At 39.0% G+C, this 16,239-nt stretch overlaps 1 protein-coding gene across 7 annotated transcripts in view; it reads right to left on the reverse strand.

Moving 5' to 3' along the window:
• Window positions 1–16,239, reverse strand: part of CSGALNACT1 (chondroitin sulfate N-acetylgalactosaminyltransferase 1) — a 400,361-nt gene that overhangs the window by 353,340 nt on the left and 30,782 nt on the right. The window lies entirely within an intron of this gene.

The following is a 16,239-nucleotide window of genomic DNA, read 5'->3' on the forward strand; positions in this document are numbered from 1 at the left end:
GGCCAGTAAGCTATAATCCACAATTTTTTTGTTGTTATTGTTGTTCAGTCATTTTCAGTAGTGTCAGACTCTGTGACCCCATTTGAGGTTTTCTTGGCAAAACAGCAGTCAACCCAGAATTCTGTGGTTTCATCATTTGTTATGAATATTGTGGGCACAGCTTATCATTTCAAACCTCAGCCAGCTTCCATCTGAATTTTTCCAAAGCTATCTTTGTAGATTTATAGGCTTAAATGACCTAGATTTTAGACCTCCCCAAATCACTGTCCAGGGGTATGGATAGCAAACGAAGACAACCAAACATCTCTTATTTTGGAGGGGATTGTCTCTGAGGTAAGGACTGGCCATTGATTCACTGACACAGCAATGGGAGAGAAGGAGGTGGTATGCCATTTCCTTCTCCAGTCCATTTTACAGAAGAAGAAACTGAGGCAAACAAGGTTAAGTGACTTTCCCAGGGTCACACAGCTAGGAAATGTCTGAGGTCAGACTTGAACTCAAAAAAATGAGTGTTCCTGACTCCAAGCCTGACACTCTATCTTCTGTGCCACCTGGCTTCCCCTATAATCCACAATATTACATACTAAATGCATCATGCTATGTGAAATCTAAGGAGAAGTCATCAGCAACCAAGATCAGGGAAAGTTCCCCCCTGAAGAGGTGATATTTGAATCATACTTTACAAGGCTTTAGAAGACCCGGAGCTCTGCCACTTACCAACTGTGTAATGATATGCAAGCCACATCACCTTTCTTAGGTTCTCCATTTGTAAAGCAGGGATAATAATGTCACTTCTACCACCTACCTTCAAGGATAGAGTATGAAGAAATAACTAACTCTGAGAGCAAATATAAAATATTTTGATTATTCATGTCCCCCTCTATCCCTGCAAGGAGATAAGACTAGACACAAATATTTACTCTTTGGAAGCTTAATTCCCCCACTTGAGTAATATCTCCAGGAAGAATGTCGACATGAAACCAACCTAACCCCAGAAATTATCAGCAAATTTAAGCTTTTAAGATCTTTAAAAAAATTCCTATAAATTAATTCTAATTATTCCTATGTAAAAATGTATGGTTGGAAAGTAATGGAGATGATTATACTCAGGGAATAAACAGGGTTCCATAATTCAAGTGTCGAGAAATAATTACCAGCCAGACAGCACTTTTGTGGTAGCATAGAATTAGAAATAAAATAGGTACCCTCAATTAGGAAATGGCTAAACAAGTTGTGTACACCAATGTAATAGACTATTACTGAACCATTTGAAACAACAGAGATGAGAAATATAGAAAAGCATGGGAAGACTCCTATGAACTTATGCAGAGTGGAAATAATCAGAACCTGGAGAATAATACACATTATGTCTAAGACAATGTAAATGTAAAGAGCAACAATAACAAAACAATGCTGTGAAATTATAATGACTTAAACTTGGCCCCAAAGAAGAGGTGTGAGAAAGCATCTCTTGGGGTTCTTTGTCGAGGTCAGCAGGGCCAATAGGTGAGGAACACTTGAGTGTATTGTCAGACTTTTTCAATATTTTGGTATTAAATGTTCTCCTTTTTTGTTCTTTATTATAAGGGATATCTCTCTTTGAGGAGGAAGAGGAAGAATTTGTAATAAACTATAGGAAATAGAAAAACAAAAGATGCAAATAAAAAATTAAGATACAAATATAAAAAATTCCAAGAAACACTGGAAGATTTACATGAAGTGAAATAGGATATAGGAGAACAAGGAAAATAATATATACAATGACTACAACAATCAAAGAAAAAAATTAAAAATTAAACTGAACACATTATAATGACCATGCTTAAGAAAAAGTACCTTATTCTTTTCATGGCAATGGTGGGGGAACTGTGGGTACAGAATGTTGTATATACTGTCTAATAGGGGTGATGAGTTGATTTTTGTGCTGAAATGCTTTTTTTCCTCTTTTTTTGGGGGGGGGGGTTAAGCAATGAGGTTAAGTGACTTGCCCCGGGCCACAGAGTTATTAAGTGTTATGTGTCTGAGGCCGAATTTGAACTCAGGTCCTCCTGAATCCAGGGCCAGTGTTCTATCCACTGCCACCTAGCTGCCCCTTCTTCCTCTTTTTTTAATCTTTGTTATATGAGATGAGCCACTAGGTGGGGGACAGAAGACACATTCAGAAATAAAGGTGATGTTAAGAGACATAATCTAAAATAAATTTTAAAGTAAAGAAAAAATAATTATAGGCTAGAAGTCAATCCAGCAAGGTTACAGAATTCACCTCCTTATTGAATAGTCTCTCTCACAATGCAATAAAATTGTCTGTAAGTACAGTTCATGTTTACATAGCATTTTATAGTCTACAAGATGCTTTCTTTAAAACAACCTATAAGGTATGTAAATAAATTATTATTATTCCCATTTGACGGATGAGGAAACTGAGGCCCAGGGTGGCAAAATGATTTTCCCATAGCTAGTGTTAAAGCCAGGACTAAAATCCAGGTTCCTGACTCTTAAATTCAAGATTTTTTTATTTTAATACTTAGAAGAGTACCTGGCACATAGTAGGTGTTTTTAAAATGCTAGTTTACTAGCCAACTGAGTTTCTATACCTCATGCTTTCTCTCATTAATTAAAAGGGCTGAAAAAGAAAACTTAAGGTCAGCTTAAAGATAACAAGTTTGTCAGAAATCAGCATTTCACCAGCATTTCACCCTTCTGCTGACTAAGCAGAAATCCCGACTGTCATCACCATGCCCTAGCCTTAGCCTTCATTGTAACATTCCAGAATCTTACCATTTTTCCTAGTGTAAGTGAAAAGAAATAACATTCAATTGTCTTAAGATTATCTATTTCACATTCTAATTGCTCTTTAACACAGTTCTGAATTTCTCATTAATCTTTTAACTTCATCTTTCGAAGAAGAAATGGATTTGCAAGGCTGCCTAGTAGCGTGAAGGGAGCGCTATGCTTTGAGTCAGTGGACGTGGATTCCAATTCTGACTCTGCCACTTACTACTAGTGTCATATTGGGCAAATCCCTTAAACCCGGGTAGGTACAGAAGTAGGATGGTTCCCTGGGCATGGAGTCAGGAAGCCCTGCATTCAAACCCGGCCTTAGACATTTACTAGCTGTGGTACCCTAGGCGAGTCACTTAATATCTATCTGCCTCACTTTCCTCAACTGTAAAATGGTGATAACAGCAACACGTCCCAAGGTTGTCGTGAGCATTAAAGGAGACAGTATTTGTAAAACATTTAGCACCCAGTAGGTCCTTAATAAATGCTTGTTTCCTTCCCTCCTCTCTGAACTTCAGCTTCTTTATTTGTAAAAATGAGAGAGTTGGACTAGATTATAGATCTAAAGCCTCCTCCAGCTCTGAATCCTGTGAGTCCCTCAGCCTTCCAACTACGGGGGATCTCAAGCAATAAGCCCTACTTGTGTGTCTTACGATTCTCCCAGTACTCTTCTGGTAAATTATCATTATTTATTTTTTTAATCTAACTTTACTTATCCATTTTCTGTCCTTAATTTATGTCTCTCAAGCCAGGGTGCAATATAACTCTGGGTTCCTGAGGGTCTTTAAAGAGTAATTCATAGTGCTTTTGCAAAGCCAGGGCCAACAGAATGCAAAGAATAATCAGAGAAGGAATGGTTGAAGCTAAAAGTTTTAAACCTGATATTTTCATCCTGAAAGTTGTATCAGTCAACTTTCCCAAGAGAGGTAACATTCAGCTTCTGGGGGAAAGAGGGTGAAATGAAAAAAGGGGGAAGGAGGATGGAGGCAGAGAGGGCAAAAGGAAGAAGGAAACTTTTCCAATCGCAAACAATACATTTTAAGTATATTCACTTTGCCTGTGAAATAAAGTAAGCCAAATTCTGTGAATTCCACGGCAGGAGCAATGGATGTCTGTTTGTCCTGCTATTAGAAGGAAAGTGAAAATTTAAAAAACAAAGTACCCACTTCAATTGTTTAAACCCTCGATATTTAAAAACAAATGAGACGAAAATGTGCATGTATTTGACAAAAACTGAAGCTACATTCATGCTGTTCTTACAAGGATTACCAGCAATCTCCCTAGAATATATTTCCTTCTCTGTTCTCCATCTACTCGAAAATTTCGCAGGGGTTGAATCTCACACCACTACTTCCTCAACTCCTCCTCCCCAGCTCCAGCAATCATGTTTTTCTGACTTAAAAAAAAAATATTATTCTCTCTTCACTTCTCAAAAGCACTGAAATTATATGATGCTTTTTTCTGATGAAGGGGAGAGCTTGGGGATCATAAAGTTTAAAAAGCACTGCCCTAGAAAAGGATCACAGAATCTTAGAGCTGAGAAGAACCCCCAAAACACGTCATCGAACATGGCATCCCACCCAGGAAAGGAATAACAGTAACAGGTGATGTTTGAAGGAACTGAGATGTTAGGCCTGGAGAAGGGAATACTCAGGAGGGCCCTGATAGTTGTTTTCAAGTGTTTAAAGAATGATTTGCCATTTCCTTCTCCAGTTCATTTGTTTACAGATGAGGAAACTGAGGCAAACAGGGTTAAGTGACTTGCCCAGGGTCATACAGCCTGGAAGTGTCTCAGGTCAGATTTAAACTCAGGAAGATGAGTCTTCTGACTTCAAGCCTAATACTCTATCTTCTGCGACATTTAGCTGCATATGGATTTCTTTGGACTTTTCTATGATGCCCCCAGGACCCTTATCATTGGGAAATCTCATCAGGATATGAATGCAAAATATAATATGCAATATTATATAATAATTACATAATACATATCATAATTATATTAGAATATGCAAGATAGAATCAAGCTTTGGTACTCGTACCTCATCAGAACCCTCTTTTCCTGGATGGAAGGGTGGAGTCACGAACTCCAAAACCTCCCTTTAAAGGAAGGGCTCAGGCCAGCCATGTCTTCATTTCTCACCAGGCTGCTCTCCTTCAGGCTTCTCTTGGGTATCTTCTCCACCTCCCTTTCCTTTTTAGTTTCCTTTTATATGTTGTCTTCCCTCCTTAAATTGTAAGCTTCTTGAGGGCAGGGACTGTCACAGAGCTTGACACACAGTAGACATTTAATAAATACTTATTGACTGATTGATTATTAAGTGTCTACTATCTGCCAAATGCTGCAACTAATAGTTGGGGATACAAAAAAAAAATGAAAACATCCCCTTCCCTAAAGAGGCTTAACATTCTAAGTAGGGGCACAATGTGGTAAATAGATTGATGGACTGAAAGCCTTGCTCATCAACATAAATACCAAAGTCCCTGGGGTGTGAGCAGGGATGGAGGGAAGGAATAGAAGAAGACCTGAAGGCAAGATCTCAGAAACAGGGATATGGGCAATTATAGAAACAACTGGAATGTATGAACCTCAAAGGAGAAGCTGTTGGATGGTGTTGGTAGAGGGGAGGTCTGAAAGTGACACTTGGGAAGGAACACATTGATTTGAAGACAACCATCTTGTCTATACTAAACAGACCCAGATGCTTTAAAAAAGACATGCTTTTGCTGTCCTAATCACCTTCCTTTAGACAAACTTCAGTGTTTCAATGCTCCCCTTAAAATGTGAGCCAACAGTTCTCAGCAACCAGTCTCCCTTTGTCTTCCCAACCACAGTAGAGACCCATTCATTGCTTCCCAAACCACAGATAAAATTCATCACGTTGCTTTGGCACTCTAAAATTTGCAAAGCCCTTTTCTTGTGATAATCCTATAAAGTGGTGCAAATAGTATCATCCACATTTTACAGATGAATAAACTGAAGATAAGAGAAAACTTGGTGAGGTAGAAAAAGCACAGGTCTTGGGAGTCAGAAGACCTAGGTTCAAATCCCAGTTTTGCTACTTGCTAGCTGTATAGCAGCCCTGCTCAAGTCACTTACTCTCTGTGGACCTCAGTTACCTCATCTGCAAAGTGAAGGAGTCAGGGACAGCTAATTGGCACAGTGGATACAGCACCAATCCTGGAGTCAGGAGGACCTAAGTTCAAATCCTGCCTTAGACACTTACTGGCTGTGTGACCCTAGGCAAGTCACTTAATTCCGATTGCCTCCAAAAAAAAAGTGCAGGGGTCAGACCAAATGACCTCTAAGATCCCTCTCAGCTCTAACAATCAATCTTTTTTAAGAAGTGGCTCTCCCCATGTCAACTTACTTAGAAGTTTCTACGACCTTCAAAGAGTTCCTGGTTATGTCTTCTGGTGTTAGCTTGGCCAAGGTCTTGACTTCTAATCAGACTGTCTGAGCTAGATTCCTTCTACCACCCAATATTAAATTACTGCCTTTCCTCTCTCCCTTTCACCCTACTCATATGCCCATTCCAGGGAAAAGTTTTGGCTACTGTCATCTCTGAACTGTGCACCCTGTTGATAAACTAGATTTTCTTAAACCCCATTTGAGAGGTATGCTCTGTATTTGGAAGAGACCAATATTCATAGGGGAAAGAGGGAAAAGGATCGACAGGACCACAGGTCCTGACAGGACCACAGGCTTCAGAGCTAGAAGGGACTTAAGGGATCAGATATTCTAAACCTTGGTTTTACAGATAAGACAACTGAGGCCCAGGGAGGTAAAGTACTGTAATTTCCCCGAGGAAACACAGGTAGTAGGTGTTGGAGCCAATTACAACACTAAACTCAAAAAATGATTAGCCAACACACTCTTGCTATAAAAGTCATTACCTACATAAACAAAAGCATTAGCTAAAAAACCTGACTTTGTAATGAGTCAGCAAAGTTCCACATTTGATACTGGATAAGTAAAAAATTTAAGCGGACAGCCCCAATACCCTCTAATTGCATCACACATTTAAGCAAGTATCAAATATTCTCAGCAGCTACAATTTACTTCATTGAAAACACATTTATGCCTAATGAAGTGGACTGTATATGCAAATTAATAGCTCCTAATTGACTACAGTTTCTCCTTTTCCATAAAGTCAATATTTTTTCTGGATCGTTAAATGCACTTCCCAGTGTATTAATTTCCAAAGAAAATTAACAGTTATAAAAAAAAAAATTACCAGGTGCACCTAATGAAGAGATTCAGGACCTGATGAAGTAAAGATTAAGACCTCCTGCTGTTTCCCCACCTCTCTCTGGCCCTTCCCCAACTGAAGAATTGAGTGGAGTCTTACTTGATCATTAGCTTTGTTTGAGGCTCAAAACAAAACGAGCAATTAGTTCACTTTACATTCATTATGAGAGTTTTTGCTTAAATTTCAAACTGGTTTAAAAGGATTTCTCCACATTCTTTTTTCCCCACTTGAAAGAGCATGGGAATACAAAAACGAGAGAGGTCTGGAAGTCAATTTCTAGGGAGTCACTGGGCCTGTGGACGAAATTGCTTTTCATATCCTAATGCTCCCAACATTAAGTGGATATAATTTTTGACTTGCTAATAAAAGACTCAGACCTCCCACTAAAGCTCAAAAGGCACTGGCTGAAGGCAAAGAAGTAGTATTAGTTTAAGCCCCTGAAAATCTCTGGTCATTTTCATGCTGTCAAATCCTGGGCAGAGCTCTCAAGCCAAAGAATTGTTCACTCCAAACCTTAAGTACACTCTGTTGGCTCTCAGTTGAGCAGGTGTGAGAAGTGATGGGATTTAGAACAAGGCTCTGACTTCAGCCTTGCAGCCCAAGAGGATCTGAGTGGACTGGAGAGAGGGGAGGAAGGTGGGGCCATGTTTAGACCAGGGGATTGTTGTTTTTTTTTTTTCATTTAAAACTCTTAGGGGATAAAGGGGCACACACAGTTAACTCCTCCTTTGCTGTAAGTCTGATTTTCCGTGTGGAAAAATTACCTTTTTTTTGAGAAGTACATAATTAGGCTTAATAATATACTTTTGCCATTTAATAACACTCTATGGGAGCATAATTTTTTTTAAATGCTTCCAAAAACAAGTGACTAAATTACAATTTATAAATGGACTGCAACCCAAACTCAAGTGGAAGTACAGCTGGCTTGAAATGGAACACTGACCCATAATCTTGTTCTTAATCCAAAATACTAATAGTTGAAAGGTCAGAGTTTTTCTGCATACAGAGATGGTAATATTGTGCCATCATTTACTTCACTGGCTCAAACTTCTCTGTCACCTTCTAATTTTCAGTCTTTTTTAGGTATTTGCATCTTAGTCTTCTAGAAGGGAACATTTCTTAAAACTAACAAACCCCAAGCTGGTTTTCCAACATTCAATGATGGGTCAAAGAGAGCAGAAAGAGAAGGCACCTATAATCAAGCATTCATTTGCTTATTCTTTCAACAGTCATTAATTACTTACAATGCACCAGACACTGAGCTAGGTACCAGGAATACACAGACCAAATATGAAACAGTCCCTTTCCTTAAGGAGTTTATATTCTATGGAGGGAAAGAACACATACATAGAAAATTAAATACAAAATAAATACAAAGTATAGACCCTTCTTGAGTTCAAATCCACCCTCAGACACTTACTAGAGCTGTGTGACCCTGGGCAAGGCACTTGTACGTAAAGTGGATTTTAGTGTATGAAAGGTGGATTTTGCTATTCTTTTTCAGATAATAATTCCCAGGATCACATATATTAGTTCCCAGGATCCACGGTCATAAACAGTTTCTACCATGATTGTGCATCATTGTACAACCTTGCAAAATATAAACAATTGTGCTTACAGTGATAAACACCTACTGCACATGCACTATGCTAAGTCATCATTGCATTGTCAAATTTAACATAAACTTATGAAGCTACTCCTTGGCCAAATGCCTTCTTTGTCTGTTACTCTATAAATCAAGTGGGCACTGGCTAAGGAGTGAGGCTTCTTGCTGGCTGCCCCTTGGAGTAATAAACTGGTATGAATTCCCTCTGTTGCTCCACTGTCTTTCTTTGGTTTGGCTGAATCTAATGTGAACCTGCCAGGAGCTGAGCTCCTGTGTTACAGCACTTAACCCCATTTGCCTCAGTTTCCTCATATGTAAATGAGCTGAAGAAGAAAATGACAAACCACTACAGGATCTTTGCCAAGAAAGACCCAAATAGGGTCATGAAGAGTTAGACATAACTAAAACAACTGAACAAAATTTCAAAGTTTAGAGGGAAGGGGAGAGAGAGTATCACTCTCCCCAGACAAGCAGGGAGCCTTCTGCACCCAATTATCCTCAGGTTCTACTCTACCCGAGAGAAGGATCACATCAGAGTCAGTCAGGTATGAGGCTCCCAAAGTTCATTCATCCCTATGGGCAGCGGGCCTCTCCGGGCCCTCTTCTGTTTTAGTCACAAACTTTCTATTCCATGCCTTCAATGGAGACGGGGATACCGCCCTAATGGAGTCAGCCTTGTATGGCAAACCCTTTAAGATTAGAAAACACTACTCCCAGGACCACAGAAACACCACAGAGGTAGAAGGGACATCAGAGAGCTGATATATGCTTTCTATCTTAAAGATGAGAAATCTTGTGATCAACTCTGAAAGACTTAGGTACTCAAGATAAAGAACCAAAACAATTCCAAAAGACCCATGCTATCCGCCTCCAGGGAGAACCAATGACCTCTGAGTGCTGATTGAAGCATACTTTTTTTGGTTTTCTTTATTTTTCTTGTGTGTTTTCTTCTGCAACATGGCTAAAATGGAAACATGTTTTGCAGGACTTCACATATCTAATCAATATCATATTGCTTGTCTTCTCAACGGATAGGGGAGGGGCAGAAGAGAGGAAGAGCATTTGGAACTCAAAATTTTTTAAATGTTAAAAAAAATTTACATGTAATTGGGAAATATTTTGGGAAATAAAATATATTTTTAAAAGATGAGAAATACAAATGAGAAATGAAATCATATAGGTAGTCAGTGGCCATCACCAGTTATCTTGACTTTTGTCTTGCCACTGGACTTTGATGACTCTGAAAGAGAGTGAGGCTGACAACTTGACACAACTCTGCCTCACTTAAATCCAATTCATGAGTAAGTCTTTAAAAACAAAGGACAAACAACAACATTCCTTGGACATGACACTGCTCCTTCACACTGCACTTTCCCCAGCTGTCCGCCCCCACACCTGGAATTCTCTTCCTCCTCATCTCTGTCTCCTGACTTTCTTCAGATACCAGCTAAAATGCCACCTTCTACAAGGATCTCCTGATCTACCTGAATGCCTTCCCTCTCCAATTTCTTGTCTGTACATATTTTTTGCATGTTGTCTCTTTCATTGGACTGTGAGCTCCTTGAGGGAAAGGACTGTCTTTTGCCGTTCTCTGCATCCCCAGTACACAGCACAGTGGCTAGAACATTAGTAGGTTCTCAATAAATGTTGATTGACTTAATCCACCTCCCACCGCCCCCACTCACCCCTACTCACACACACTCTCTGATCCAGCCTCCTTGTTGTTCCTCAAAGACACACCATCTTCGGACTTGATGCATTTTCACTGGCTGTCACTCCTGCCTGGAATTCTCTCTCTCACTTCATCTCAGTCCCTGACTTCCTTGAAGTCTTCACTCAAATCCCACCTTCTGCAATAAGCCTTTCTAGTCCACCTTAATGTTAGTGCCTTCCTTCTGAGATTATCTTCAACATATATCATATATATATACATTTGCATGTATGCATATATATGTGTGTGTATATATGTACATATATAAATTCAGTCAGTTGTTTTTTCACTCCTATCTGACTCTTTGTGACCCCATTTGGAATGTTCATGGCAAAGAAACTAGAGTGGTTTGATATTTGCTTCTCCAGCTCATTTTACAGATGAGGAAACCAAGGCACATAGGGTTAAATAACTTGCCCAGGGTCATACAGCCAATAAGTGTCTGAGGCCAGATTTGAATTCAAGAAGATGAGTCTTCCTGACTCCAAGCCCAGCATTCTATCCACTAGTACACCTAACTGCCCTAACACACACGCACACAAACACACGCACACGCACACACACACACGCACACGCACATGTGTATATGTGTCTATTACTATATATACATGTATGTATACATAGACCTGTATATATGTATGTATATATATTTAAATATATATCTTGTTTGTACATAATTGTTTGTGTAATGTCTCTCTCCCACCCCCAATTAGATTATAAGCTTTTTGAAGGCAGGAACTTTATTGTCTTTCTTTATATCCCCTGTGTTTAGCACAGTGACACAGCTAACGCTAAATAAATGATTGTTGACTTGACCATATAGAAATGAGACTGGATTTCACCAGTAACTCAGAAAAATCTGTCTGTGACTTTATGGTTATGTGTTGCTGTGCTGCAATTATTTGATTTAGAAAAAAAATATACTAATGTGTCAAGGCTAAAGAAAAAAGGACAAAGGTGAAAAGTGGTAAAGATCAAAGTTCTGTGGAGAAGGAGCCTGGTTTGCTATTAGGGTACAAGATCTTGACTTGAATTCACATCCCACTTCTGACACTAGATGTTCGACCACCATGGGCAAGCAAGTCACCTAACACCATTGTGCTTCAGTTTGTTCATCTGTAAAATGAGGATAATAATCCCTATAGTGCCCATCTCACATTATATTTGTAATGCTTTGTAAACTTTAATTTAAATTTAATTTATTTTAATTCAATTTAATTACATAAATTTCTATTATAACTATCATTAACAAATAAGATAACGTGTATAAAGTTGTACAAACCACAAAGCTCTATCAAATGTGAACAAGCGGTTCTTGAGTGCGTGTTATGTGCCAGGCACTAGGAAAACAGGCAAAAATGAAAGAGTCCCTCTCCTCAGGGAGTTTACATTCTATAAGGAAGACAATACCTACACATATAAGTACATGCAAAAATATATATATAATAAATGCAAGGTAATTTGTGGAAGGAGGTACTAGCAACTGAAAGGATCAAGAAAATCCTCATGTAGGAAGTGGCTCTTGAGCTAAACTTTAAAGGAAAGTATGGGGGTAGCAAGATGGCACCATAGACAGAGCATCAAGCCTGGAGTCAAGAAGATCTGAGTTCAAATCCAACTTCAGCACTTACTAGCTGGGTGACACTGGGCAAGTCCTTTAACCCTGTTTGCCTCAGTTTCCTCATATGTAAGATGAGCTGGAGAAGGAAATGGCGAACTGCTCTAGTATCTCTGTGAAGAAAACCCCAAATGGGGTCATGAAGAGCTGGACATGACTGAACAACAAGAAGGACAAATAGATTCCAAAACCCAGAGGTAAAAGAGGAATGTATTCCAGGCATGGGGAGCTGGGGGAAGGATAGAACATTAGCTGTTACTGTGATAACATCCAGCCTTTTGTGAATCCCAGCAATTACGGAATTACTGCTTGGAAAGACCAGAGACATCTTTAAGCTCTTCTTCATGTAAAATAGAGGACAGGATTTCATCTTTACTCTTGCATTTCAATTTTCCGTGAGCTTAGGTCAGTTTTTTAAATCTTAGTTGGACAAAGTTGTTTTAATCTATGAACACACACCTGGATTCACCCTGCAACCCTCCCTTCCCCCATCACACACACACACACACACACACACACACACACACACACCCCTCCCTCAATGATTTTGGAGAGAACATGTTCATTCCTCCGCTGGCCTCATGATTTATGTCTGCAACCCCCAAATAAAGTGCTATTCATGCAATGGGATGCAGGCATACCTCAGGAGCACATAAAGGCGGCCTGTTACTTCATTTCACAAGCTTAATGCTTTCATACAATTTCTACCCAAATTTCTGGAATGTTTTTAGGTGTTTCATTACCCTGCAAAGAGTTAACCCTTTCCTTAACTCCAGAAAACCTGTCACCCTCCATCAGCCTGTGTCCCTCACAAAGATGAAGTAAAAAAAGGAAAATCTGCCTTTGGGCAAATGATCCTTACTTCTAGAGAGCTGTGGGTTTACTAAGATAATGTTTTTGTGCCAAAGCCTCTCCCAAACCTACCTCCTTAAAAAAAAAGCAAAACAGAAACATAATTATACCTCAGTGCATCAATGGAAAGAATACTGGTACTAGAGTTGGAAAATTTGGGTTCAAATCTCACCCCTTATTCATACTACCTCTGTGATCTTGGGTAAGACTCAATTTCCTTGGCCTCAGCTTTCTCATCTGTAAAAATGAAAAGGCTGGACTAGATGACCTCTATCCTATAGTCTCAATCACAACCTATCCAAGCCCTCTCACAATTAAAACACAAATCCTTTTTCTTTTTATTACTCCAAAGTCCATAAATTCCCCACCAATATCCCTATATCACCTGTTTAATTTGACATAATAGACACTATTAAATATTTACTGAAATAAACTACTTTTGCTAAGAAGAAAAATGAGCATCTGTTGAAAAAAAATACTAAAAGTAACCCTAGCCCTTATGAGTTTGTTGGTGGTTTTTCAGTGTATAATAAATCAAACCATGTCTACATTATAAGTGCTCAGCTAAGGTTAAATAACAAATTCTTACCCAGCCCTTTTTGTCATTGAATGGGCGTTGCCTCAAATAAACTGAGACCTGAGAAAGATCTTAATTTAGAAAGGCCAAGGTCATCCATTGTATCCGAGGCCATCACCAGCCTGACTTTTGTGTTGCCACTGGACTTCCATGACTCTGGAGGAAATAGTGAGGCAGACTACTTTGCATAGCTCTGCCTCACTTAAATCCAATTCACTCGCAAGTCATGACATCACCCTTCTGATGACATCGGTCCTCTTCCAGAATCAAGGACAAACAACAACAACCACCATAACTAAGAAGGCACCTCCCCACCTCTGATTTTTATTTATTTACATATGATTGTATATAAATTTCCATAAGGTTCTCGGCTACAAAGAAGCATTGACACCTGCCCAATTCCTACATATCAAAAAAAAAAAATGAAATAAGAACATTGGCACTTAGCTACTTTTTGCCTCCATTTCCTTATCTCTAAAATGAGGATAATAATAGCACCTACCTCACAGAATTATTATGAGGATAAACTGAGCTAATAATTGTAAAGCACTTAATACAGCACTAGGCACATAGTAAGCACTATATAAATCTTTGCTATTATTAGCTTCAAAGCAAATATATTTTAAAAAGAAGTAACAGTAAATGAACTACAAAACAGAGATCACCAATAGTCAAGATACAGATGAATAATTCTACACTATAACACAAAGCAAGCCAGAGGACATCTCCCAAATCACGGGATCATAGAATTGGAGATGGAAGGTATTTAGAAATTATAGCCCCACCCCTTCATTTTACAAATAAGGAAACTGAGGCATAAAGCTGTGGAGTGGACTGCCCAAGGTCACACTGATTATAAATAGCCAGGATTTAAACCTGGCATCCACTGACTTCAAATCCAGTGTTCTTTCCACAACATCAAACATCCTTAAAGTACTAAGATAGTTTGGGATAGTATAATCAATATGCAATTAGAAAAGCTTCTGTAACATTTAGCACTTACAAGCGAGTGTTGCCTATCAATCAATACGTCTACACCTCCTTCAGGCAACAAATACATGTAGAGAAAATCTGTTAAGCTGTGCCATGGCAAAGAACGAGGGTAAGGTTAACAGGGATACAGAGAAGTAGAAGACAAGGTCTAGGATGTCAAGGATATTATGCTCTAGTTGGGGAAACTGAACACAGAAAAATAACTATCAAAACTGCCCAATGAAAGAGAAATGTCAAATGACTACGGTTGACAGTGATTCGAAAAGAGGCAAATTCACTTCCAGCTGGGGTGATAATTAGGAAAGACCATAGACTTGGAGCTGAAAAGAACTTTAGAGGTCACTGAATCCAACCTCCTCATTTCACCCATAAGGAAATGGAGGCTGAAAAAAGTTAAGTGACTTGTCCTGCATCGCAAGGCTAGTAAATGCCAGACAGATCTTCCTCATTCTAAGTCCAGTACTCTATTCCAATGTACCACCATAAATTAATTAAAAAGCACTTATTAAGAGCTTAATGTATCAGGTACTGTGTTGAGTGCTGGGAGTACAAATATAAACAAACATAACAGTCCTTGTCCTCAAGGAGCTTGCACTCTTATGGTGAAGGCAACATATATAGGAGAATTGTAAGAATGAATGATGATTGGAGTCATCAGGAAATTGACAAGAATGTCCTTAACAGGAAGAGTAGTGTTAATTTGATTTGATTACTGTTCCCACTACTAGAATTTCAAAAGTATGTACTGGGGGGATGGCAAGAAGAAGGGGATATATGCAGTCAGTATGGCATGGAGATGACCAGGAAATGGGTGTGGTAAGCCTGGTAAGGTTCATCAATCAGAACCCAGGGTCACAAGGGTGGAAACTGGGCCTTGAAGGATAGATGGGTTTTAGTTAGGCATAAGAGAGTGGTATTATAATAACTGGATGAGCACACAGCCTGACAGTAGCAGCTGGGTCAGGAAGAGAGCTGGCAAAACCATGTCCATGAAAGCACTAAAACATTAGCATTAGCGATGACCAATGTTGATAAACTTTGCTCTTCTCAACAATACAATGATCCAAGACAATTCCAAAAGAGTCATGATGGAAAATGCTATCCACATCCAGGAAAAGTTCTACGGAGTCTGAATGCACATTGAAGCATAATATTTTAATTTTTTTTTGTTTTTTTTTCCTTTCTCATGGTTTTTCCCTTTTGTTCTGATTCTTCTTTTACAACGTGACTAATGTGGAAATATAATTAATATGATTGTACATGTATAACCTATATCAGACTACTTGCTGTCTTGAGGAGGGAGGGAGGGAGAAAAATTTGGAATTCAAAATCTTATAAAAGTGAATGTTGAAAACTATCTTTACATGTAATTAGAAAATAATAAAATACTATTAAGTGGGGAAAAAATATTAGCACTAGGAGAAGGCTAAGAAAGAAAGAAAGCAGGCAACTTAAACAGACCCAAAGCTTTGGAGAATCAATTTGAGGCACACAGATAGGTTCCCAGAACTCCTTTTGATTTTGACTTCCTACTTTAGTACAGGGCAGCTAGGTGGCACGGTCGATAAAGTGCCAGGCCTAGAGTCAGGAAGACCTGAGTTCAAATCCAGCCTCAGAAACTTACTGGCTGTGTGACCCTGGGCAAGTCATTTAACCCTATTTGCCTCAGTTTCCTCACCTGTAAAATGAGCTCGAAAAGGAAATGGCAAACCATTCCAGTATCTCTGCCAACAAAACCCCAAATGGAGTAACAAACAGTCAGACATGACTGAAAAACGACTAAACAACTCTATGTAGTACAGACTCAAGTTTTGATACTGTGGCGTGCTAAAGGCATATTAGCTTTGTGGT

This window comes from Vombatus ursinus, unplaced genomic scaffold (assembly GCF_900497805.2).
Source record: "Vombatus ursinus unplaced genomic scaffold, bare-nosed wombat genome assembly UNPS02014778.1, whole genome shotgun sequence".
NCBI classification, from domain to species: domain Eukaryota; kingdom Metazoa; phylum Chordata; class Mammalia; order Diprotodontia; family Vombatidae; genus Vombatus; species Vombatus ursinus.